At 35.7% G+C, this 25966-nt stretch overlaps 1 protein-coding gene across 3 annotated transcripts in view; it reads right to left on the bottom strand.

The window, feature by feature from the left end:
* The window catches only part of LOC120525687 (kelch-like protein 29), an 810846-nt gene that overhangs the window by 652011 nt on the left and 132869 nt on the right, over positions 1 to 25966 (bottom strand). For all 3 annotated transcript variants that reach the window (XM_039748201.1, XM_039748199.1, XM_039748200.1), the window contains one exon: positions 11558 to 11637. The gene's annotated coding sequence lies outside the window, so the exon portion shown is untranslated. The remainder of the gene's footprint in view (positions 1 to 11557; positions 11638 to 25966) is intronic.

Here is a 25966-nt window from a genome sequence, read left to right as displayed (position 1 = left end):
AGTTGTCCTTGTCCTCTTTGGTCCGGATAACATGGTGTCCCAGATTTCCAAAAAGAACTTCGAATTGTGACTCGTCTGACCACAGAACAGTCTTCCATTTTGCCACACTCCATTTTAAATGATCCCTGGCCCAGTGACAACGCCTGAGCTTGTGGATCTTGCTTAGAAATGGCTTTTTCTTTGCACTGTAGAGTTTCAGCTGGCAACGGCAGATGGCACGGTGGATTGAGTTCACTGACAATGGTTTCTGGAAGTATTCCTGAGTCCATTCTGTGATTTCCTTTACAGTAGCATTCCTGTTTGTAGTGCAGTGTCGTTTAAGGGCCCGGAGATCACGGGCATCCAGTATGGTTTTACGGCCTTGACCCTTACGCACAGAGATTGTTCCAGATTCTCTGAAACTTCGGATGATGTTATGCACAGTTGATGATGATAGATGCAAAGTCTTTGCAATTTTTCGCTGGGTAACACCTTTCTGATATTGCTCCACTATCTTTCTGCGCAACATTGTGTGAATTGGTGATCCTCTACCCAGTGAGAGGCACTGCCACTCTGAGAAGCTCTTTTTATACCCAAATCATGTTGCCAATTGACCTAATTAGTGTTTATTGGTCTTCCAGCTTTTCATTATGCTCAAATTTACTTTTTCCAGCCTCTTATTGCTACTTGTCCCAACTTTTTTGGGATTTGTTGACACCGTGAAATTTTGAATCAACATATTTTTCCTTTAAAATGATACATTTACTCGGATTAAACGCTTGATCTGTCATCTACGTTCTATTACAAATAAAATATTAACATTTGCCATCTTCGCATCATTGCATTCAGTTTTTATTCACAATTTTCTTAGTGTCCCAACTTTTTTGGAATCCGGTTTGTATGCATATATATATATATATATATATATATATATATATATATATATATATATATATATATATATATATATATATATATATTATATATATATATATATATATATATATATATATATATATATATATATATATATACACTAATAAAAGGCAAAGCCCTCACTCACTCACTCACTCACTCATCACTAATTCTCCAACTTCCCGTGTAGGTAGAAGGCTGAAATTTGGCAGGCTCATTCCTTACAGCTTACTTACAAAAGTTGGGCAGGTTTCATTTCGAAATTCTACACCTAATGGTCATAACTGGAAGGTATTTTTCTCCATTAACTGTAATAGAGTTGAGCTGGAAAGACGTGGGGGGCGGAGTTTCACGTGAACTGACTGTCAACGCAGTGCGTAGAAAACCAGGAAGATCTCCAAAAAGCGTGCATTATATAATTGAGAAGGCAGCGAAACAATAAGAAGCGAGCGAGTGACATATACTACCATATTCATGAGTGCTGCTACCTCGGAAAGAAAGCAAGGTGTAAACCTAAACTTTAAATTAAGTTCATAGACAGGCTACGCTGGCGTTTCACATGCCCACAGGTAATGCGGGATACAAGTTTAATGAGAGGACGCAGCATATAAACGAGAGTTTTGATCACTTTGTAACTAAGTTAAAATTGCAGGTGAAGGGGTGTGCTTATGCAAATTCCGAGAGACTGTGTTTGTGGGGGATTGACAGTTAAGGCGGGTGGGGGAGTCACGTCATCATCTCCCCTCCCATTCATCTAATTTCGCTCTGAGCTGAGCTCCAGTTAACGCCGTCTTCGAAGCAACTTCGTCAGACTGCCACCAAATACTCACAGAAAAATCCACAAGTTAATACACACGCTGTCTCTAGAGTTTCTCCACACTGAATCCTCCAGGCACTACTTACAAAAGGTCACATTGACAATCGTGTTACGTTATTTTTAAAATCTTTCCTTTTCTTAGCACAAGCACAGCTGAGAAGCTTCGATGCATGTGCTCCATAACGCGTTAAAAAATAATGCATTTAATCACACTTTGCATTACAAGCAAAGGGAGCTTTTGTCAATGCATGATTTCCTGGTACACCGATTACATTGATCAGCATCCCGATTCATTTTACCCTCGCACCACCTTAGTTTGAGAAGAAGTATGAAAAATATGAGGTTAACACAGAAAAACAGATCACCAATTCAAGCTTTATGAATAATCGATTCGCCATCAATAATTGTTTTGGTAAAGCCATCCTCCTTCCATTTTATAATTTTTCCGCCACTAGCCATGATTAAATGAACGGTAAAAAGTAAGAGCAAAGCGAGGGTGACTTATTTAGGCAGGCATATATATGACAGCAACACTCATGACAATGTCAATCATGTTACGTTATTATTAAAATGTTTCCTTTTCTTTTTCATTACTTCTTTAACACACTACTTCTCCGCTGCGAGGCGCGGGTATTTTGCTATATATATATATATATGAATGACCTCCAAAGAGCGCTGAGACTTTTGATATCATGAACGTGTCTGCAAAAACTGGGGTCTCCTGCCCAGCAAAGTCGAGCAGCCAGCGCAAGTGCATAGCTGTGCCGGCCTTTGAGACGCTGACTGCGCTTCTGCCTTAAGTCAAAGTGAGCACTTTTAATTTTTTTCATCCTCCCCCTGCGCTATAGCCCAGACAAGTGCAAACACGGGACCCCTTTTCTACACCACGGCAAAATAATATTAAGGCGATTCACACTTTCTTTTGCACGTATACGATTATGAGGTCCTCAGCTCAGATTATGAAGACACGCACAGGAGTGGAGGACTGACAGTGCCATCACAGCCGATTAATGGCGGGGACGTCTCACCAGTCTACACAAGACCCACCGCGACTGTCCCCAAAAGGCGATCATAACGTCAGCGAAACACATCTCTCTATACTATATAAAAGAAAAAGGCAACTTTCCTTTCTTTACACCTTTTTCCTTTTATCCCAAACCAAAGCCTTTCTCTTAACACTGCAGAGGACACAAAACTAATTTTCTTTAAATGCCGGTAAGGCACATTACCAGAGGCACAAATTTGAACGTTCACATAGAAAATGTAATTTCAATGTACCTGTACTTCTTAAAACGTTAATGTTTTACTGTTTAATAACTTATAGACTATAATTTATTATTTTTCCCTTGCACTCAGTGACCAAACCTATACACACACATATAGACACATACAAACATACACACAAGTATATGTATGTGTATATATATATACACACACACACACACACACACACACATACACACATGTATGTATGTATGTATGTATGTATGTATGTATATGACAGCAGCAATCCAAGCTGTGAGAAAACAGTAAAAAGGAGGCGTGTCAGACGTCGTGGTACATTTTCTGATGCAGCTACCGAAAAGAACTTTGTGACGCTGCCGCCAAATACACAAAACAATTACTTTGACAATCATGTTACATTATTTTTAAAATGTTTCCTTTTCTTTTTCATAACTTCTTTAACACATGACATCGCTGTTCGAAAGCGCAGGTATTTTGCTATATATATATATCACAGCGACACTCATAACAGTGACAAAACAATTACATTGACAATCATGTTACGTTATTTTCAAAATGTTTCCTTTTCTTTCTCTTTCCTTCTTTAACACACTACTTCTCCGCTGCCAAGCGCGGGTATATATATATATATATATATATATATATATATATATATATATATATATATATATATATATATATATAGATAGATAGATAGATAGATAGATAGATATGAGAACAACACTCATATCAATGACAAATCAATTACATTAACAACCATGTTACGTTATTTTTAAAATTTTTCCTTTTCTTTTCGTACCTTCTTTAACACACTACTTCTCCTGAGCTGGTATTCTGTTATATATATATATATATATATATATATATATATATATGCCAGCAACACTCATGACAATGACAAAACAATTACATTGTCAATCATGTTATGTTATTAAAATGTTTCCTTTTCTTTTTACTTCTCCGCTGCTATTTTATATATACCCCGATCTACATACTCTCAAATAGACAAACCACACGCCGTGGCGCAATGGAAGAGTCTTCGCCTCTAGCGCCGACATCTGAGGTTCGATTCCCGAGAGGGGGTGCACCGAGTATGTATGCCTGAAGACCCCAAAATCAGGGCAAAACACGTGTCGCGTACTCTTTGCATTATTTCACAGTACAACTATTTATATAGTTATACAGGTATATACACACATACAAATATATCAGCGCATCCCCTTGGTTTGAGACATATGAAAAAATATGCGGTTAACGCAGAAAGACAGATCACCAATTGAAGCTTTATGAATAATAGATACTTTATTCGCCATCAATGATTGTTTTGGTAAAGCCATACTCAGTGTAATCATTAGATGAACGGTAAAAAAGTAAGAGCGAGGGGAGGGTGACTTATTGAGGCACGCAGGCGAAACCATAATGGCACGCGAGCTTGATGTAGTGCGCCTCAACTCGATCTGAATTGCGCAATCACATTCGAAAAAATATATCTTTTCAAGTTCTATTTAGTCGACACAAATATCTTTGGTTGGAATGTAAGGCGAAATTACTCTTTACATTATATGGTGAAGAAAAATGTATGCAATGATGCCTACATTTAACTTACATTTCTACCAAAGACATTTCTGTCGACTAAATAAAAATTCCTTCTATTTAAAATTTAAACAGAACTTGAACAGAAACGATAGTTCATAATATCCACGCAGACTTGCACGTAAGAGCGGGAGTTATCCGTTTTAACAAGCAGCGAATTGCACTGATACGAAATAGCCTACCCATTTAATTATTTAGGAATGGATAAATAAAGATTCTGTACAAATAATGTTTTTCATTTTTCTTCTTTGATGGATTCTGGCACCCCCTGCAACAGTTGCTCGCACCCCAAAGAGTGTATATATATGTGTGTGTGTGTATGTATATATATATGTGGATGTATGTGAGTGTATATATATATGTATATATATATATATATGTATATATGTATATGTATATATATATATATGTATATATATATGTATATATATATATATATATATATATATGTATATATATATATATATATATATATATATATATATATATATACACATATATATATATATATATATATATATATATATATATATATATATATATATATATATATATATATATATATATATATATACTGGGGTCTTTGTGACATTGAACAGTTGCACTCCGCGCTGGGCGTCTAGAGGAGGAATGCCGGGAACACCTGGGGCTCATCCGGTCCTGTATAAAGGGGCCGCCCTTCATTCGGAGCTGGAGTCGGAAGCAGGACTAAGCTGCATTGTGGCCAGGACTGTTTGGGGTTTGTTTTGTGCACGTGACTGAGGTCTGAGTGACTATAATTGAAGTCTGTGTGACCAATGAACTGGGGTCTTTGTGACATTGAATATATATATATATATATATATATATATATATATACATATATATATATATGTTTATATATATATATATATATGCATATATATATATATATATATATATAGCGCCGGGGCGGCATATATATATATATACAGGGACCTCCCGGATATATATATATATATATATATATACGGAGCTGGAGGCGCCCTTCATATATATATATATATATATATATACATATATATATATATATATACATATAGTGTGACAGCAACACTCATCACTCACAACAGTGACAAAACAATTACATTGACAATCATGTTACATTATTTTCAAAATGTTTCCTTTTCTTTTTATTACTTCTTTAACACACTACTCCTCCTCTGCTTGCATTCTGATCGTTTTTCCGTCATCATAAATATACACCTGACCGAATTGCGTTTTCTTTGAAATTAAACTTGTCGTTGCTTTAACTGTTGAGGGTCCACAGATTCTCATAGTGTATGTTCCATTGTGTAAATCTATATTTTGTGCATTGAATGATGTGCACTGAGACACTTGTATCTGTGTGTGCTGCGTCCCTTTACCCTAGTGTTTTTTTTTTTTTTTGCCCATTCTCTTTCTTCTCACGGTTCTTTTATTTGTCTTTCGTGATCTTAACGTGAAGATCACGTATCGTCTACTAGTCATTCAATCCACAAGATTTCTTTATATAATATATATAATATAAGACACACACCACACACTAATCTTTATAATATGCTTGCAAGTTATGTGTATAATCTAATTCCTTTAGAACACTTTTTATAATTGGAGGAGACAATCATTTAATGTGCCAAGAAATATAAAAGTGCCCAATATCTAACATGCATCGGGAAGCTGCATTTTCTTATCAAAACGCACTTAGTTATGAGTCAATTGATCTCCTGTCAAGCTATTTGCTACTAAGTATTAAAAACATTCTGGCAAGTTACCACATTATCCATTTCTTCAGAGTTGTTGGGCCTGCTTATTATAATATGTAATCCCATAAATTTCTTTCTACTATTAAATAAATAATTATTTTTAAACGATTATACTTATCACTTCCTATTACCAATGATTGTATTCTTAATATACGTTTAGTGTAAGGATTTATTAAATTTCATGCATGTAGAGTTATACTATGCATTACTTTACCAGAGTTTCTGAAAGGCGGCATTTGTAGTTGTCACTGCTATGTAACTTCCTTACACAAACCAACTAAAAAATTGTGCGCCCAGAATAAGTTTAGATCTAAACCCAAAAGAAAAGTTTAGGAAACATTTTGATAACATTAGCCCTGCCAAAGGAAGTTCTAAATATAATATGTTTAAAATGTTCTACTAACAAAAAACTGCATGTTTTTTTGATGTTCTGTTACATAAGTACTGTATGTAACTGTGATTATTGTATGAATACAATTATATGTCTGTTATCCATATTATTATCACCAAACACTGGGATTTAGATAAAGACAGTACTAAAAGGTTTCAGGGAAGCAGTACTGAAGACTTATAGCCCATAAGAAAGGCCAGATAGCGAAGAAACACCTGCCCTTTAATAAAGGAACACGGTCACAGTTGCAGTAGAATCATAGGCCTACTGAAGAGATAGGGTGTTTAAAGTTATGTAATTTTCAATAGTACTCTGCAATAGAGTAAGGTAATGAAAGATTTGTTAAGAGACAACAAAAGGACAGAAAGACATGCACTAGTTTTATTTTGTAGGTGTGGAGAGGGGTACCCAACTCAGCCAATATCAGTAGCAGCATTTACTATATTTTGCTTATTTAATGCAATGTGTATGGAACTCCTTATGACAAACTCTTCCCATGGTCTTGACCTGGGGCATGCTGCAGGGTACTATACTGAACTGCTTATTTTAATACAGTGCATCTTACTGGACAAAACAAAACACACGTACTGACAACTGCCTCATGCAAGAAAAAAAACTTATTGAAACAAAAATCACAAATAACGGATAAACTGACAGAGTGAGGTCAAAACTACAAATAATCACCAAGTGCAAATAAAACAAAAGTTTCACATAAAAGGTGGCCAAAAGGCACATTACCCCCATTTTTTGTAAAGATGAAGTGTGTCTATAATATAGGTATGGGTTACTTTGGGAGTAGACTCTGTCAGCCCACTTCCCTGTTCACAGGTATACTGTATACTATATACACATGGTGATTAAAACATTTTGATCTTGAATTTGAAAGATATTCAATAGTGCCTGTTTTTGTAAGTGATCAAGGATTACAGGTATATCCTATGTGCTGAAATATGCAAATTACAAATGTTACTTCATTTAGAACCAAGTGAACATGCCTGTCACAAAGTGCAAAATTAAACATTGTACTTGCATTAAATTTCAATATTAAAAAAGGTAAAAAAGATTCAACCTAGTCAACCTGGTCCTTTATATTCAAGCATCAAAATTTGAACTGCACAATTGTGCTATGGTAGAATGTTTCTCAAATACCATGGAGAAAACCACAGCACAGTGACAGTGACAGCATACACTATAGACATTAATCATTGGTCAGTTAAATCCATTCTTTACTAGCTATTAAAACATGACAATGGTCTATGCATACTAACTGCCCATAATGTTGACACATAAAACCAAGAATCACCGCATCCAGGGAGAATCTTAAGGTAATAAACTTGCAGTGATAGAAATTTTAAAAACATTTTATAACTGTGGATGAGTCCAACCAACAACAAAAGCAATGGAAGCACGGGGATTCTCCAACACTAAATAAATTCAAGGTCCATACTACTGTCAGAACAATCATTTGTACAATTTATGATGATGGAGGAAAATGTCCCTAGTGATCACACATGTCAATTAAAAAAAAAAAAGTTGCTGACCATTGGCATTTTGCATAATTAAAAAGCCCATACTTGCATACTGCATTTGCTGCACAAAACAGTGGTTTCAAAGCTATGCTACACTTGTTTTACTCTCCAGATATAGCCCCAAGTAACTAACTTGCACAATCTAAAGGGTTACCTATGTGGAACATACTGTCAACAATGCACAAGTCAATTCAGCCATGGAAGAGTTGTTGCAAATTCTGAGCAATAATGAAAAGCTTCTTGAACATTGTGTCAAGTGTCCAAGTAATGATGGATCTAAGCACTGTTGGAAAAAAAAATCAAATTTGTTTGGTTTCACTGGTATTTCTCTTAAAAAGCCTGGGTCAAAATACATATACATCCATCCATCCATCCATTATCCAACCCGCTATATCCTAACTACAGGGTCACGGGGGTCTGCTGGAGCCAATCCCAGCCAACACAGGGCGCAAGGCAGGAAGCAAACCCCGGGCAGGGCGCCAGCCCACCGCAGATACATATACATACATGTACAATATAAAACACATACACCCATAGACATAAATGGATGCATGATAAACCTATATTATCACATTCTATTTGTATCCATCAGCTTTACAGTGTACAATAGGCCACACAAAATTTATGAGAAACATTAATAGTTCTTTATATGAGCAAATCTGCCCTCAATTACCCTTGACAGGAGTGAATTTTAGATTCTAAACAGTTTTTATATAAGCAGAGGATTTTAATATTCAAGGTTTAAAGCCCCTGAATGATAGTAACAGGCTAAATCCGCATTCCATTCTCCCTGATCCTTCCCATGATCAGTGTAATCCAATCTCCAATGTGTAGTAGCCATGAGCTCCCTGCTGACTGAGTCTTAGCCCTGCACAGATTAGACAAAGAACACCTTTGTCTTGTTAATGAGACAGATCCTTTCTGTCTGCCCTTTGAGAAGCTGCAGCATTACTTTTCAATACATGGCTCATTCCCCATGGTTTTGACATAATGTGTACTAAGTGCTAATAGGTATTAAAATCTAGGTATGCCTGTTCAGGATTATGGCTAAATTGCACTGACATACACAGACTTGCAAATCACAGACAGCATTATATTTTTTCTTTTCAAAAGTAAAAATACTTTAAACTGGCAACATGCTTTTGAAAGAGTGACATTATATGAGTGCCAAGGAAAGGAAAGAAACAACAAACTTGGATCTCAATCAAATGTTCCTTGAAAAAAACCTCTTATTAATAACATGACTTTCTAAGATGAAATGATATGAAAGACAAAGCAAAACATAAAAGGTATCAAAAAATAAACAGAAATTACTAAATATGTACAGTTTCCATCTATTTAAAAAAAACATACAATCATTTAAGCTTAATAAAAAAGTACAGTTCTAACCCTTAGGACCAACTTCAAAAAAAAACAAAATTAAGGCAATATGAAACTTGAACAAAAAACTTTTTAAACAATATATAACAATATATTATCTTTAAAAAAAAGTTATTCTAATGTGATATTAAATCAATTTTAGACAGAGAAAATTTGGTAAGAGTATGTTTCCCAATGTGGTATCAAAACTCCAGGACCAGAATTCTGAAACTGCTGTAGTTTAAGACTCTGTTTAAAAGCACATTCAGTAAGTCATTACAGTAGTTTAGTTTGAATTAAAAAACACAAATTACAAGCAAACTGTACATCCATCTATCCACCTTCCTAACCAGTTAATTCAGGTTAACTGGAGCCTATCCCAGCAAGCATAGGGCGCAACACAGGAATGCTTATCTGTACCTACCTAAAACTGTGCAGATATTCTCTTAACAATAAGACACCAATTATAATTTGAACATAATCACCAGAAGAGGTGGGGATTCCATAATGGGATGACTTAAGCAAACGGTCTTGGATCATTGCAGCAAAAGACCAATGTGAATATTGGACTTAACTGGAATATGGGCAGTCATTTCAATTAGGATTAAAAAAAAAAGATTCAGTTATAATAAAAAGGTGGAATATTGCTCATGATACAGCAAGATTTGGTGTGCAGCCGAAGTTGCTGAGTTCTACTTAACTGTGTTTCTTCATGCTAGGAAAAGAAACTAGAGTAAAAGTGGGACCAGAAGAATATGACTTACTTGACTTTGTACATAACAATGGTTATCAACTTATATAGTTACAGTTATTTAAGCACAGCCTCTTTGACTGTATGCTAAAGTGAATAAAAAAATGTGTATTTTAAAGAACTAATGTTCTTCATTTTGGTTTTATTTTCATTCATTGATTTGCCCCGATACTTCACAATTATAACACAGCTTTCAAAAACTTCAGACACATTTATATACAACTTAATGTTTAAATAATTTAAGTTTTTCAAAGTAATATAACCTTTGAAAAACAGGTAAACCAGTCGCTTGAAAGAATAAAAGTCTCCTTAAATCATTTGCATTGTAATTAGAATAATTAGGTTATACTTTTATAGGTATCCATAAACCATCAGATTACCTCTCCCACAAACAAAAAGGCTTGACTTATGCATTATATTAGTATATATTAGTGACTTCTTGCTCCTTAAAATTTCTTGCATAAATCTGTAACCTGACACTCCTGTCTCAATAATTAGTATATCAAATTTAAAAAAACAGTAGTATAAACCTTCAGCTCAAAAAATGTCAAGTAAATACAATAAAAAACAAAAAGCTATGGTCAATATCCAAAAAAAAACCCCAACACCTGTTAATTTCCTTCTTTTTTTCTTTTCTTAGAAGTTATAAAACCCTTATGTAAGAAACATTGATATTTATACTAAAGAGCCAGAAGACATTGGTGTATACACGGCAGGACTGTAGCAAGCTTAACGTCTTTCATAAACAAGTCTGAAAGATTGTTTTTTTTTTTTAATATTTGGAAACTGAGGGGAGTTTAAACTGAGAGGAAACTACTATAACTTTCTATAACAGTGAAAAATGCAGCCTTAGCCAAATAGCAAATTTTCAAAGGGTATACTACAGCAAGGCAAGATGTTTCAGTACAAACACTTGAACCCTTTAGAAGTTGCATTCACAGATTTTTCAGAGGACTTCTTAACCTTGTTCCCAACTCTAATGACTCCACCCCAACACAAGACTTGTAGTTACATATGATAATGAAGTTAGTGAATTATAAAATCATCCTTTAAAATGTGAAAATGCAAACCTTGTTAAATTCCTTTGGCTATAAATATAAATTAATTTTATAAAAGTGGGTATCACATTACTTAAAGGGTCTATGCAAACACTGAATTTGGAAAAAAGATAGTAGCAGAACCATGAAGGAACAAACTAATTATAAAATATTTTACCGTATGAATTCTCTGGTAGACAATGATGTACATCACAGAACCCTGGCCAATATAGTGCGTTTTATTGCACCTGGAAGAACCTGTACAGAAAAATGAGAAAGAGTGATAGATAGTGTGACAGAAAACACATGAATAATACAAAAGTAACTGTGTTAAAAAAAAGTATACAGCTAGTGTCGTACATAAAACCAATGTTCATTAAAACAAGCTAAAGTTGATAAATTAAAAGTCAATATTTTTCGATTGTTATGAACTCACAGGACACTGGTTCTTACCTAAGGATTAGAAGGATCATGCATGATTAACAATTCATTCGTGTGAGGAAAAACTAAAGAATAATTTTTGTGTGTTTAATTTTATTTAAGACATTGTTTTTGGTGCTCTGTAAACAATGCTAAATAAATTCTATATAAAAATTAACCATCTTAGCAACCAATTTGAAGAACAAGTGGCCCTGTTTAGAATACCATGAACTGATAGCTAACAATTTAACAATACAGCAAGATCCTTCAATAGGAGACTTAATATATTTTTGATATTTTGGTCCTTGCTAGGAACTGAAAGGGATTATCATAAACATAAATAAAAACTGTTTCCTTTTAAAACAGAAATTCAGTGAAGGCTGAAAATGTAGCATACCAAAAAATTTGTAATACGATGTAAACAGTTTATAGTTTTTGATCCAAAGTAACACTGCATGTGATTTTTTTGTCTACGATAACCCTAAGTGGTGACCTTCCCATAAACAGGATATAATGCAATTTTGACTTGGCAGCATGCCATTTTCCATCAATAACCACACAGACTGATTAGGTAACTTAGTCAGGGTCACAGAGTTAGTCAGAGGAAGGAATTCAACTGTTAATCGTCTGGTTTAAAGTTCAATGCCTTATCCACTACAGCACACTAATCACTGGAATCTCGCTGTATTCAGAACCAGGTTAAATAACTGCTATGGTTTCACCCCAGAGGAGTGATTCTGCTTTCTTTAAAGAGACTTAAACTCCAGCCTCAGCTTGTTGTTAATAGACCATTTCCTGCAGAGACACACTGTCACATCTCAGTGGAGTACTGTCTAACCTTTACTTCCCAAAACATTTGGTTACCTAGTATTCTGTAAGTAAATCTACTACTGATATTAATTATATTTTATTTTAATTGAAATTCATTTAACTTCACAGTAGAGGAACAGTCACCAATTTTAAAGTAAATGCAGTACAAAGTTCTTAAAGCAACTGCAGGTCCAACAATAAGACTGCCTTAAAAAAAGAAAAAAAAAAAAAACTGCTAAAATATTTCTGCAAAACATTATGAATAGAAAAACTTTACCATGGTGAACCAGTATTCCAGTTGAATATTACAGGGACTAGTGCCATTCTTTAATAAATTATATTAATTATATAACACTGCTTTGGTGTAATCTCTTTATTAGCTGTCAAAATCATTCCTTTATGGTATTTCTGACTAACTTAACTATTCTTGAAAATGCATTTATTTAAAAACAAGCTATATTTTGTACTTAATTAGAGACACAATCATATGTCTGCAAATAAATAAAATCATTCGTCTGTCAGATCAAGGATATTGACTGATGATGTCTCAACTTCCTTGAAAGACGAACTTTTGAAAAATTATGTAGAACAATTTTAAAAAGAACTAACAGGTGGAGGTACAAGAAATTACTAAATCAAAACAGTTTTAAGAAGGAAAAAAAAGCTATGAAGGAAACTCTAAATTTAATGAGTTTTCATAATCAGTGGTGCAGTTGATGAAGCTTATTAAATAAAATAAAGAATATTAAGTTAATACTGCAACATTTTTGTACTGATACATTGGGACTGTAGCACAAGAACTGAAGAGGCCAACTGACTTAAAAAGTTATTCAGGAAGGCTAGCTGCTGAACATAATGAATACCTTGTTCACACCTTCTGTATGACACCCTGCTCTACCCACAGAGCACATTCAGCACACAATTAATTCTACCACAATGCTCCAGGAATCAATTAGGTCTCTTTTTACTAGTTATCATCACACTTTAAAGCAAATAGGCTTCATAGGAATTTACCCAATTTATTATTGGGTAGTACCCCCAAAACAACAGACACTCAAATAAGAAGAGCTACTGCCATACCCAGAGACAACCTTCTGGAATATAAAAACAAAGAACACGAACCGCATCCCCCTTGTTGTCACCTACAACCCACATCTTGAAACACTTCGAAAAATTATAAAAGAACTTCAGCCAATGCTAAACAACAGCCAAACACTGAAAAATGTATTTCCTGAACCTCCCCTCCTGGCATATGGACAACCACCAAAACTTCAGCAACTAATTGTATGAAGCTCCCTAAATGAACCGACAGAAAATGGCACATCTCCCTGCCTACAGAAAAGATATAAAACGTGTGCCCACATTTACAATACAGACCGTATATTTATACCACACTGCCGACTTGAACCTCACATAAAGGGATAATTTTCTTTTTTTTCTGTTTGCATCTCCCAGACTGACACAGATAACCTGTCTACAGACCCATATTGTTTTGAAAAACTCATCACAAACTTCAAAGGACTTTGTTGGACAGTTATCTTATCCAAAGATCTTGACCATACATTGTTTTTCTCTCTCTTGTTAAATTAATTTAGCCTGAATGAATCTATTAATTTTTTACATTTAAGATTTTTCATTTAAAGATTTACCAATGTTGTTTCTTGTCCTAGTGTGTGTATATATAAACACAGGAAACTTCAGTTTTTGTATTACATCTTGCCATAAGAAGGGGCCTGAGTTCCCTCGAAAGCTTGCATATTGTAATCTTTTTAGTTAGCCAATAAAAGGTGTAATTTTGCTTGGCCTTTCCCCGCAATTTATTATGTAAATTTAAATAGATTATGGCCATATAAAGTATAAAATTATTTATTTTACTGTGTAGACTTGAATATTCTGTTGTGCAGCTTGTGTGTGCACCTTACTGCTGATTAATATGTGTAGGCTACTACAAAACCTCAATTTGCAATTTGGGCCCAATGCATTAAATTGCCTACAGTAAAACAAATATTAAGTCATTAAATATTTTTTAATAACTACAAATAATAGCTATAAAAAAGATAATATACAAATTTATAAAAATACAAAAATAAAGCATTTGTTTGCAAATATTGTCACATACGTGCACAGGGTAGGTAGCTTATAGGCTTAAGTAATTGCAACTGTATGTCCAACCAGGGGGTGATGCTATTCACTATTGCCTTCTTCTTTCCTTTTCCTCTGCAGATCATCAGAAGGAAATCCCACCTGACCTCATATCTGTTTCCAACCCCAGAGACACACCCCTTTCCCTGTCTTCCATGTATAAATCTGCCATTTTGTTCTGTTATCTCAGTTCTGTTCTCTGATCTCTTTGATTACTTTAAATCGATTTATTTCAAGCATACACGATGACTACCCCAAACCTTTTTACATCCCCCTTGTGATTATTTTCACAATATACAATCCAAGCATTGTGATAAAACAGGTACCACATTCACACTACAAAAAACTAAAGTCATAGCATAAATGAAATTTTTTGATTTTTCATTTTACATCTAGTGTTCATTCATCCATCCAATTGTTTTAAACATTTACAAAGCTCATGGAGACTTGCTCTAATGTTAAAAAATGTGTCCTCATTTACATTAAATTTAAAGCCCTGTTGTATATTCTAACTAGGGGCAAGGGCTTTTAATTTTCCTGCTTTTTTTCTTTAATTTTTCTTTTTATTCTAATTGCTTTGCCATATACAGTAAAGTCGCTTTGTATTAATCTCTTTGTTATGTTTACTTTTAGTTTTCTTGATACAGTGCATATAGTGAATGATTCAGTACTAAATGAAAACTGTCTATGGTTACTTCACATTTTCTGCAAAAACCTGCAGACAGAAAAACTTTTCAACAGTTATCACAAATGATTGCCTCATATAAAAAGGAAACAAATTCTCTTCCACAAGAAAAACATACAAAGTTTACTAACCACAAAAACAACAGAATTGACTAACTGAAACAAGCAGTGACAGGCACACCACTGGGCTAAAAAGAACTATCAGGAGGCCAGGTAATGCAAGTCAGGCTCATGAAAAAAAATATGTACCAGAGATGAGCTAGCCATAAAAAAGAAAAAAAGAGAGAGAGACAGATGCTGTATATCCGCCTAAACAAGACAAGTCAAAATCAGTACAACTGTGAGCCAGGACAGGAAAGCCGCAGGTTAAGGAGGCAATGAATAAGGGATGGCCTTGTTATGTTGAGAAAGACACCATTATCATTATAACAGAAGAAAGTAATGCTGCAGCATAAATTAATTCTGTTCCTATACATTTTCCAAATAAACAACATATTCTTTGATCTATCAAAGCATTTCTTTGTAGTCTTCGGTTTTGTGAACAGAGGATTACTATTGATATACTTAATTGGTATAGCCTAAAATGTTGTATTGTGATTATTATGCAAAGAATTGAAAACATCGAGGAGAGAATAAAAAACATATTTCTTGTCTATGGAAAGTCATGAAGTCACTGTAAATATAAAGAGCCTGATATCAGCCAAAGACCATTAATACTGGATTTGGGCTGGTCTCAATCCTTTGTGCACTAGGTACATGGCAGAAGGAAAATCAGAGTTGTTCTAAAGGTCTGAGGGCTGGGACACCTCTGAAGAAATAATCTGTCATGCATGCTGGTCAGAAGACCTCCACGCAGGCTAAGTGGAGGTATGTAATAACCTGCCGGGATGACAGGGGGAGTTATTGCGATTGTAAATGGGTCACAAGTGGGTTGCATTGCATCACCTAAGTAATCAACGGTGCATTGTGATATTTATCCCCATTAGTACTGCACTGTTCACACAAATAGGGTCTATATAGGTCTTGCACCCTACGTTTCCCTTCTTAAGTTTATTCGTGGCTCACAAGCAGTTTCTCTCTTAATGAAACAAGTATAAATGTTAGAGTTTCTTCTTCATCAGATAAGCCACAAATAAAAGAGCACTGGTCCCCATTCGTGAGACCAGTGAAGATACTAATGGAGATAAATATTGCAGTGCACTGTTAAATATTTAGGTGATGCAATATAACCCACTTCTGACCAACTCATGCACCCAAATATAGCAACCCGCGACCCAATGGTTAAGAAACTCTGCTCTAACAGTGTCATTATGCTGCAAGTGTAAGTGTTATAAGTAATGAACATGGAAATGTAATGTACACCACAAATGGGAAGCAACGCCAGCTTCTAATTAAAACCCTGTTCTATTTTGTGCAATATTTCTTAAAAAGAGTGTCAGTGCAGTATTCAGTTCTACAAAGAGATACCAGAGATGTCATAAACATGGACCTATACATTTATACCTTTATGGGATATACATAGCTGAAGTAATCAATAATCTCCATGAGTCTAACAGATGTTTATGCAGCCTATATGACTTCTTGTTATAGTTTCACAGTTTTCCCTAAAGGTAAGAAGATCAGCATTTCTAAAATAAAACATCAACTAATTTTTAATCCATTGAACCATGGAAGCAGATACTGCCAAGGTTAATTAACACTGGCAGACATACAGCTCCTGTTGGCTTTCTTGGGAACAACTTCTGCAGAGACAGATGACAGCTATCCTTCCACAGCCAAAGGGAGCAACAAGACTGGCAAAACTTTCTAAGACCAACAATACACTGGAAGAGAAATAAGATCCTGTCAAGTAACAAAGTGCATTATGCACCTGGTCACCTGGGTCACCTGGGAATGAATACTGTAAGCCACTAAAATGCAGTTATGATAGTATAGATAAAACAACATACTGTGCATTATGCTAAATTTATCAAGATTAAAAAAGCATAGTTGTGCGATGTGCTTTTTCTCCTCTGCTGAGGCTCAAGGTATTAAAGTATGCCATTTTATAATTTGGAAAATTATCCAAAAAATAAAGTAAAAAAAAATGTATATTAAATTTATTCAGACAAACACTGAAACAATTTTAATAGAAGATCTATTGAATATCAATCTTTTTCTTTCTGACTAGAATATTTTTGGATAAACAAAAAAAAAAAGCAACAACACTCACTTAATAGCATGAACATACAGTGGAACCTCGGGTCACGAACGTCTCGAACCATGTACAAACCGTGTTACGACCAAAAAGTTTGCCAAACTTTAGCATCTGTACACAACCACACACTCGGGTGACGAAAAAGCCATTTTCCCTTCCGGTTCGTACACGCCAATGATTTTCAAACGTGTTCAGTCTCTCCCTGTGCATTGAGTGAGCAAGCGAGAGATAGAGAGAGAGGGCAGGCTGCATAAGGCCAAAAAGGCAGTTAAAGAATGCATCTGGCTTGTTTTTAAAGAGATTGATTCAAGCATTGTTTTAACCTTGTTGTATTTAATGAAGACTTTTTTCTATTGGATTTTAACATCCACTTCACTTCTGTTTAAAGCGATCAGTTCGTAGTGTACATTGTTGCAATGTTACTTTTCTTGGTTGTTTATTAAATTATGGATTTTTCAAATGTTCATGTTTTTCCCTGTGCTTAAAACTCATTAAAAAAAGTGTTTACAGCGAGCAGTTCTTAAGGCTATAGCATGAATTCTTGCAATGTTACTTTTTTTTTGTTCAAGGTTTTCTCAGTGTTATACAATATTTTTACATTTAGTTTACTATTACGCTGTGCTTTCTATGGTGTACTTAAACATTTTTGTGCTTAAAAATCTTTAAAAAATATATATATTTACATACAGTTTGTACAGTCTGGAATGGATTAATTGTATTTACATACAATCCCATGGGGGAAATTACTTCGGGTCACGACCAAATAGGGTTACGATCAGAGTTTTGGAATGATTTACGGTCGTGACCCAAGGTTCCACTGTACTACTTTTACTAGAAACTGACTCAGATGCAACAGCATTCCAAACCCTCAAAATAATCTGCCATTTTTATTGAGGTTATTGTGAAGTTCCAAATAACATGGTTAATGATTTCACCCTCAGTTTGCATTACTGCTCCTGTAGTAAGTTACCATCTCTCTATATACACATATACTGTACATATATATATATACATATATACAGTAGATATACACTGTTTCACTACTACGCGGGTGAAGCCATGGGGAATGGCTAGTATTGTATATTATCATTATCAAGCTGCTTTTGTTGCTTAAAAACACCATTTTGCAATTCTGCATAGAAAGCCAGAAAATGTCTACATTTTCACTCCCCTTTTGAAACACACATGCTATCATGCCAGCTTTTCCCTCGTGGAAAATTGTGCTGTAATTCTGTTATGGACCCATTCCTATTTCCAGATACTTTCTTATGGTCTATGAAACTGTACTCACCTAGGCTTTCTTTGGAATTTCTCCAAGGATTATAATGATCTGTCTGACTTGCTTGTTAATTACCTTTTTCTCTCTATTATCAACATAAGCAATGCTTCAGATGGCAAAACAACACAGTCTCTGCAAAATAGCACAGTTTTAGAACAAATCACAGCACAGAAACTGGAAAATGCAGACAGAGGCCATTTATCTGTTCTCATCCTCTTAGATCTGAGTGCCGCATTTGACATCATTGATCATAATATTCTTATAATTTCTCGCTTTAGTCAATGGGTGGGCCTCTCTGGCAGTGTCTTAAATTTGTTTGAATCCTACCTGGCAGGGAGAAAATTCTTTGTTAGTTGTGGTAATTACAACTCAAAGACACATGATATCCGATATGGTGTTCCACAAGGCTCTATCCTGGTTCCGCTGCTATACTCAATCTACATGCTTCCGTTAGGTCAGATTATCTCAGGGCACAACGTGAGCTCCCACAGCTATGCTGATGACACACAGCTGTATTTATCAATAGCACCTGATGACCCCGATTCTCTTGATTCATTAACACAATGTCTGACTTGTATCTCAGAATGGATGAATATTAACTTTCTCAAGTTAAATAAAGAGAAAACTGAAATCTTAGTGATTGGCAATAATGGATACAATGAGGCTATTAGAAATAAACTGGATACAATAGAATTAAAAGTCAAGACGAAGGTAAAAAGCTTAACTTAAGGGGTAACTGTTGACTGTAATCTAAATTTTAAATCGCATATTAATCAGATCACTAGGACAGCATTTTTTCACTTAAGAAACATAGCTAAAGTTAGACCTCTTATATTATTGAAAGATGCTGAGAAATTAGTTCACGCGTTTGTTTTTAGTTGACTAGATTACTGTAACGCACTCCTCTCAGGACTACCCAAAAAAGACATAAATCATTTGCAACTAGTGTAGAATGCAGCTGCTAGAATCTTAACTAGAAAAAGAAAATCTGAGCACATTTCTCCAGTTTTGATGTCACTACATTGGTTACCTGTGTCATTTAGAACTGACTTTAAAATACTGCTTATGGCTTATAAAGCCTTAAATAATCTCGCCCCATCTTATATATCGGAATGTCTGACACCTTATATTCCAAATCGTAACCTTAGATCCTCAAATGAGTGTCTGCTTAGAATTCCAAGAGCTAAACTTAAAGGAAGTGGTGAGACAGCCTTCTGCTGTTATGCCCCTAAAATCTGGAATAGCCGACCAATAGGAATTCGCCAGGTTAACACAGTGGAGCACTTTAAAATATTGCTAAAAACTCATTACTTTAACACGTCCTTCTCATAACTTCATTTTAATTTAATCCTGATACTCTGTATATTTAATTAATTATCATAACTATTCATGGTGGCTCTAAAATCCATACTAACCCCTACTCTCTCTTTTGTTTCTTTTCCCGGTTTTATTTGGTGGTGACCTTTGCCACCACCACCTAATCAAAGCACCGTGATGTTCTTACATTGATGGATTAAAAGCCAGAAGTCCACATGATCGTCATCACCAAGTCCTTCCATGAGAACCCTAAATACAAAAAGGACTGTTTTCATTTATGTTAAGTAGAATGCCCCTAGGGGGCTGGGCGGTCTCATGGTCTGAAACCTCTGCAGATTTTATTTTTTTCTCTCTAGTCATCTGGAGTTTTTTTTTTGTTTTTTTCTGTCCTCCCTGGCCATCGGACCTTACTCTTATTCTATGTTAATTAGAATGTGTTGTCTTTTTTAATTTAAAGCACTTCGAGCTACATTATTTGTATGAAAATGTGCTATATAAATAAATGCTTTTGTTGTTGTACATTCTCTGCCCATGCAGTAGTTAGGAATAACAATTTCATTAATATTATTATTATTAATCAAAGGCCTTAATTTGTGGAACACCAGCAAAAAACAGATTTTAGAATGTTAGTTATTTTCACATAAACACCTACAGTAACACACACAACATAAGTTTAGGCTTCATGTGATCTTTAATTCCATGCTTGCAGGTTTCCAGTTATACTTTGGTGCTTTCTTCTCATTATTTCTCCATTACAGAGTGACACACATTAAAAAGAAAACTTTGAAGCTAAGCTTCAGTTGTGACAGATAACTACTCAACAATACAGTACAATTTATTTTTTGTATAACCCAAAATCACACAAGTACTGCTGTAATTGGCTTTAACAGGCCCTGTCTTTTGACAGCCCCCAACCACCACCTTATACCCCACCACCTCATTTGACTCTCTATGAAGACAAGGAAAAATTGTGGAAAAAAAACTCTTGAAGGGAAAAAATGGAAATAGATTTAGGAAAAGCAATTCAAAGAAAGGCCACTATTGAGGTAGTGTCAAAAAAAGAAAAAAAAAGGGGCGTAACTACAATACAATACACAGAACTGAACACAAGTAATCCTCAATACAATACAGAGGTGCAACAGAAATATTAAAAGTACAGAGCAGAATTCAACAATAGATGATATCACATAATACAATTTGGATTTGTTCAGAGTCCTGGAGAACTCAGCCATCAAGCTGCCTCCCCCTAATGGCCATTCCACAGCTTGGGCAACGCTGGGCCAGACAATCCGATGAAAGGACCCCTCTACCTGATGATTCCTGCAATCCTCCATCAGAGGTGACTTTACCTTAGACAATCAAAACAACTTGGCAGTAGGCCGGTGGCACCAAGTGTCACATTTGAGTACCGAGAAAAGAAGCAGAATAGGTGAGGGTTAGTAACAACTTTTAATTATTGTATTACTTATGTTAAAGTGCTGATGACTAACAACAGAGATGAAGTATGTACAGTTAATCAGCAGCTTTAGTCAGGATATGCTAAGCTGAAATAGTGAGCCTTCATCCAGGATTTGAAAGCTGAGACCGAAGGGGCATCTCTTATAGAAGCAGGAAGACCATTTCACAATTTAGAGGCCCTGTAACTAAAAGCAGAACCTCCTACTGTTATTTTATTAATCCTTGGAATCAAAAGCAGACCTGCATCTTGAGATCTTAATGTGTGTTCTGGTTTGTAAGTCATAAGATCAGATAAGTAAGCCGCACCTTGGTCATTTAAGGCTTTACAGTACAGTGATCCCTCGATATATCGCGTTTCGACTTTCGCGGCTTCACTCCAGCGCGGATTTTAAATGTAAGCATATCTAAATATATATCTTGGATTTTTCGCTGGTTCGCGGATTTCTGCGGACAATGAGTCTTTCAATTTATGTTACATACTTCCTCAGTTTGTTTGCCCAGTTGATTTCAAACAAGGGACGCTATTGGCGGACGGCTGAGAAGCTACCCAATCAGAGCACGTATTACATATTAAATAAAACTCCTCAATGATATACGATATGCTTCCCGCACGCACCTTCGCACACTTAAAAGCTCTAACAGCCCGTATTGATTTTTCATTGTTTGTTTTTCTCTGTCTCTCTCACTCTCTCTGAGAAATAAAGGCAGATACTTATCCATCATGCAATACCATCAGGGAGGCGTATGATTGGCCCCATTAACTGCTCCTGACGGAGGGGTGTGAGCAGAGGGGCTGTTTGCTTAGAAGATATGGACGCGCCTGTAAAAAAATGCTGAAAGGCTACCTTCACATTGATCCCTTTATTGCGCCGCTTTATCGCGGTGCTTGCATACTTAAAAGTGCAGCAGCCCTATTGATTTTTGATTGTTTACTTTACTCTCTCTCTGACATTCTCTGCTCCTGACGGCGCACCTTGAAGAGGAAGATATGTTTGCATTCTTTTAATTGTGAGAAAAAACTGTCATCTCTGTTTTGTTATGGAGCACAGTTTAAACTTTTGACTAAAGGGTGTTACTTCATGTCTAGAGGGCTCCAATAATGTTAAAATACGTATTTAGAAGGTCAGTAAACAGGTTTTCAATGCTCTAACTGCGAAACTATTAGATTTATAAATAAAGAATCCTACTTCTTGGAAATCCATTTATCTGGCTGGAGCGGATTATATGTATGTGTATTATATTTTACATACATACATACATATACATACATATATATCTATACTAATAAAAGGAAAAGCCCTCACTCACTCACTCATCACTAATTCTCCAACTTCCCGTGTGGGTGGAAGGCTGAAATTTGGCAGGTTCATTCCTTACAGCTTCCTTACAAAAGTTGGGCAGGTTTTATATCGAAATTCTACGCGTAATGGTCATAACTGGAAGCAGTTTTTCTCCATTTACTGTAATGGAGATGAGCTTCAACGCCGTGGGGCGGAGTTTCGTGTGACATCATCACGCCCCACGTAATCACGCAGTACATAGAAAACCAGGAAGACCTCAAAAAGCGCTGAAGAAAACATGCATTATATAATTGAGAAGGCAGCGAAACAATAAGAAGCGAGCGAGTGACATATACAACCATATTCATGAGTTCTGCTACTTGAAACAAAGCACGATGTAAACCTACACTTTAAATTAAGTTCATAGACAGGCTGCGCTGGCGTTTGTAATTTAGTGCCTGCCCATATAAGGCCGTCCGTCAGCGGCAATCCAATAGCAAACTGCCACGGGTAAATATTCACGGGTGAAGGACTGTGCTTATGGAGAGGAAGATGAGATGGTCAGGGTGGTGTTTGACACAAACTCAGCGAAACTGCGAGAGAAAGTTTTAAGTGCCAGGACTAAGGTAACATTAAATACAGCCATGGACATAGCACGAGATGGCACCAGCACAGCTGGGAACCTTCGATGCATGTACACCGAGTGGCTCACGTGAACTGACGCAGTGCACAGATAAAGGCAACAGTTCCAAAGAGCTGAACAAAACCGAATTACACAATTGAAAAGGCAGCAAAAATATGAAGCGTCTCATACATACAAGCATATTCATAAATCCAACTACTGCGGAAACAAAGCACACGTTGGAAAAAGTCAATGTCCCGCTAAAGGAAGACAGTGTAAAAAACCGTGCATGCAGTGTGTCAGGTCTCAGATAAAGAAGAAGACGAGCTGTTTATTGATGCAGTAAGAAACGAATCGATGAATGAAACCTGTCATCTTTACAGCGATTGACAAACACGGAATGTAACTTGAACACAACACATCCTACAAATACGAACCTGATTGAAAGAAATAATGATAATCAAATCCTTGATGACAGCAACACTCAGTAACACTCACAAAACAAATACTGTATATTGACAGTCATGTTACGTTATTTTTAAAATGTTCCCTTTTCTTTTCTAGCTTTTTAACACACTACTTCTCCACTGCGATACGGGTATATATATATGTATATATATATAACCCGATCTACATACTCGAATAATGGATACTTTATTAGCCATCAGTGATTGTTTTGGTAAAGCCATACTCAGTGTATTCATTAGATGAGCGGTAAAAAGTAAGGGCAAGGGAGGATGACTTATTGAGGCATGCAGGCTGTAGTGCGCGTCAACTCTATCTGAATTGCGCGATCACATTTGAAAAAATATATCTTTTCAAGTTCTATTTAGTCCATATGTGTCAAACTCAAGGGCGCGGGCCACATCCGCCCGGCGTGTAATTATATCCGGCCCGAGATCATTTTATATACTGTATTATTGTTATTAAAGCCGGGTATATGAAGCGCTGGTAACACAATAAACTACAGATCCCATAATGCAGCGCTTCAGCTGCCTTGCCGAACAGTTACGCGTTAATCAAGTCTACCTTAAGATGCTGCAAGTTATTGCGAAGCTAGCTCACACGATGCTGAAGAGAAAAGTTGATTCTGAAAATAGAGCCTTTAAAACCGATGGGAGGCTGAGTATATGTTTACTGAACCCGTGTGTCTCATTTGTGGAGCTAATGTGGCTGTAATTACAGAATTTAATCTAAGACGGCACTATAAAACAAAACATCAGGGTAACCTGAAAGACCTGAATGCAATGCAGAAGATACAGAAAGCAGAAGAATTAAATAAGAATCTGACACTTCAGCGGACGTTTTACCGTGCACAATCACAAAGTGATTTCAATTGAGCTGCTTTTATGGGAGACACAACCACTTGCCCCACTTTCCCTATTACCAAGTAATGTTAAACCAAGTCGTCACTACGGTGTTCCCAAATCGCACTTTGCTGATAAACTGGCGCACTGAGTTTGCACGGCGCTTTGGTGACTTTGAAGAACAAAAAGTCCGTCTACATGCGGCTCGAACCTTGTGCATGTTTGGTAGCACATATCTGTGTGAGAAGCTCTTCTCAGTGATAAAGACTAACAAAACAGCACACAGGAGTCGCCTCACTGATGAGCACCTGCAATCCATCCTGAGAATCTCCACAACACAGAACCTCACACCAAACAGAAACGAACCTGTGCCAAAAAGATGCCAGGCGTCCAGCTCTAAAATGACATATGAGCAAAGACAACTGAATGATTTGATTTGTTATTGCTGAAAGGAACACATTTTATTTATATTTCCAGGTTTTGTTATGCAGCATGTTCATATTTGAATTTGTATAATTTTGACAGGATATATTTTTATGGAGAGCAAAATCTTTTGGGATATTTAAAATCTAAGTTTATTTTTATAAAATATAAAATTACATAAGAGTAAAGAAATTTGAATGTTTGTTCTTTTAACGTTTACTTTATTTCTAACTTGTATAATTTAGACAGGATATATTTTTATGGAGAGCAAAATATTATAAGTTGTTTAAGGTTTGAGTTGATTTATTCAGGAATAATATTCCTGTCTGTTTTACCATTCCTACCAAAGATATTTCTGTCGACTAAATAAAAATTCCTTCTATTTAAAATTTAAATAGAACTTGAACAAATCGATAGTTCATAATATCCACGCAGACTTGCACGTAAGAGCGGGTGTCATCCGTTTTAACAAACAGCGTATTGCACTGATCTGAAATAGCTGTGTGTGTATATATGTAGATATGTATGTATATGTATATATATGTTTATATATGTGTGTGTGTATGTATATATATATATGTATTTGTGTGTATATACAGTATGTGTGTGTATGTATGTATGTGTGGATGTATATGTATGTGTATATGT

This window comes from Polypterus senegalus, chromosome 3 (assembly GCF_016835505.1).
Source record: "Polypterus senegalus isolate Bchr_013 chromosome 3, ASM1683550v1, whole genome shotgun sequence".
NCBI lineage: Eukaryota > Metazoa > Chordata > Cladistia > Polypteriformes > Polypteridae > Polypterus > Polypterus senegalus.
Note: the sequence above shows the minus strand (reverse complement) of the source record. Positions and strands in the feature narration are given on the sequence as shown.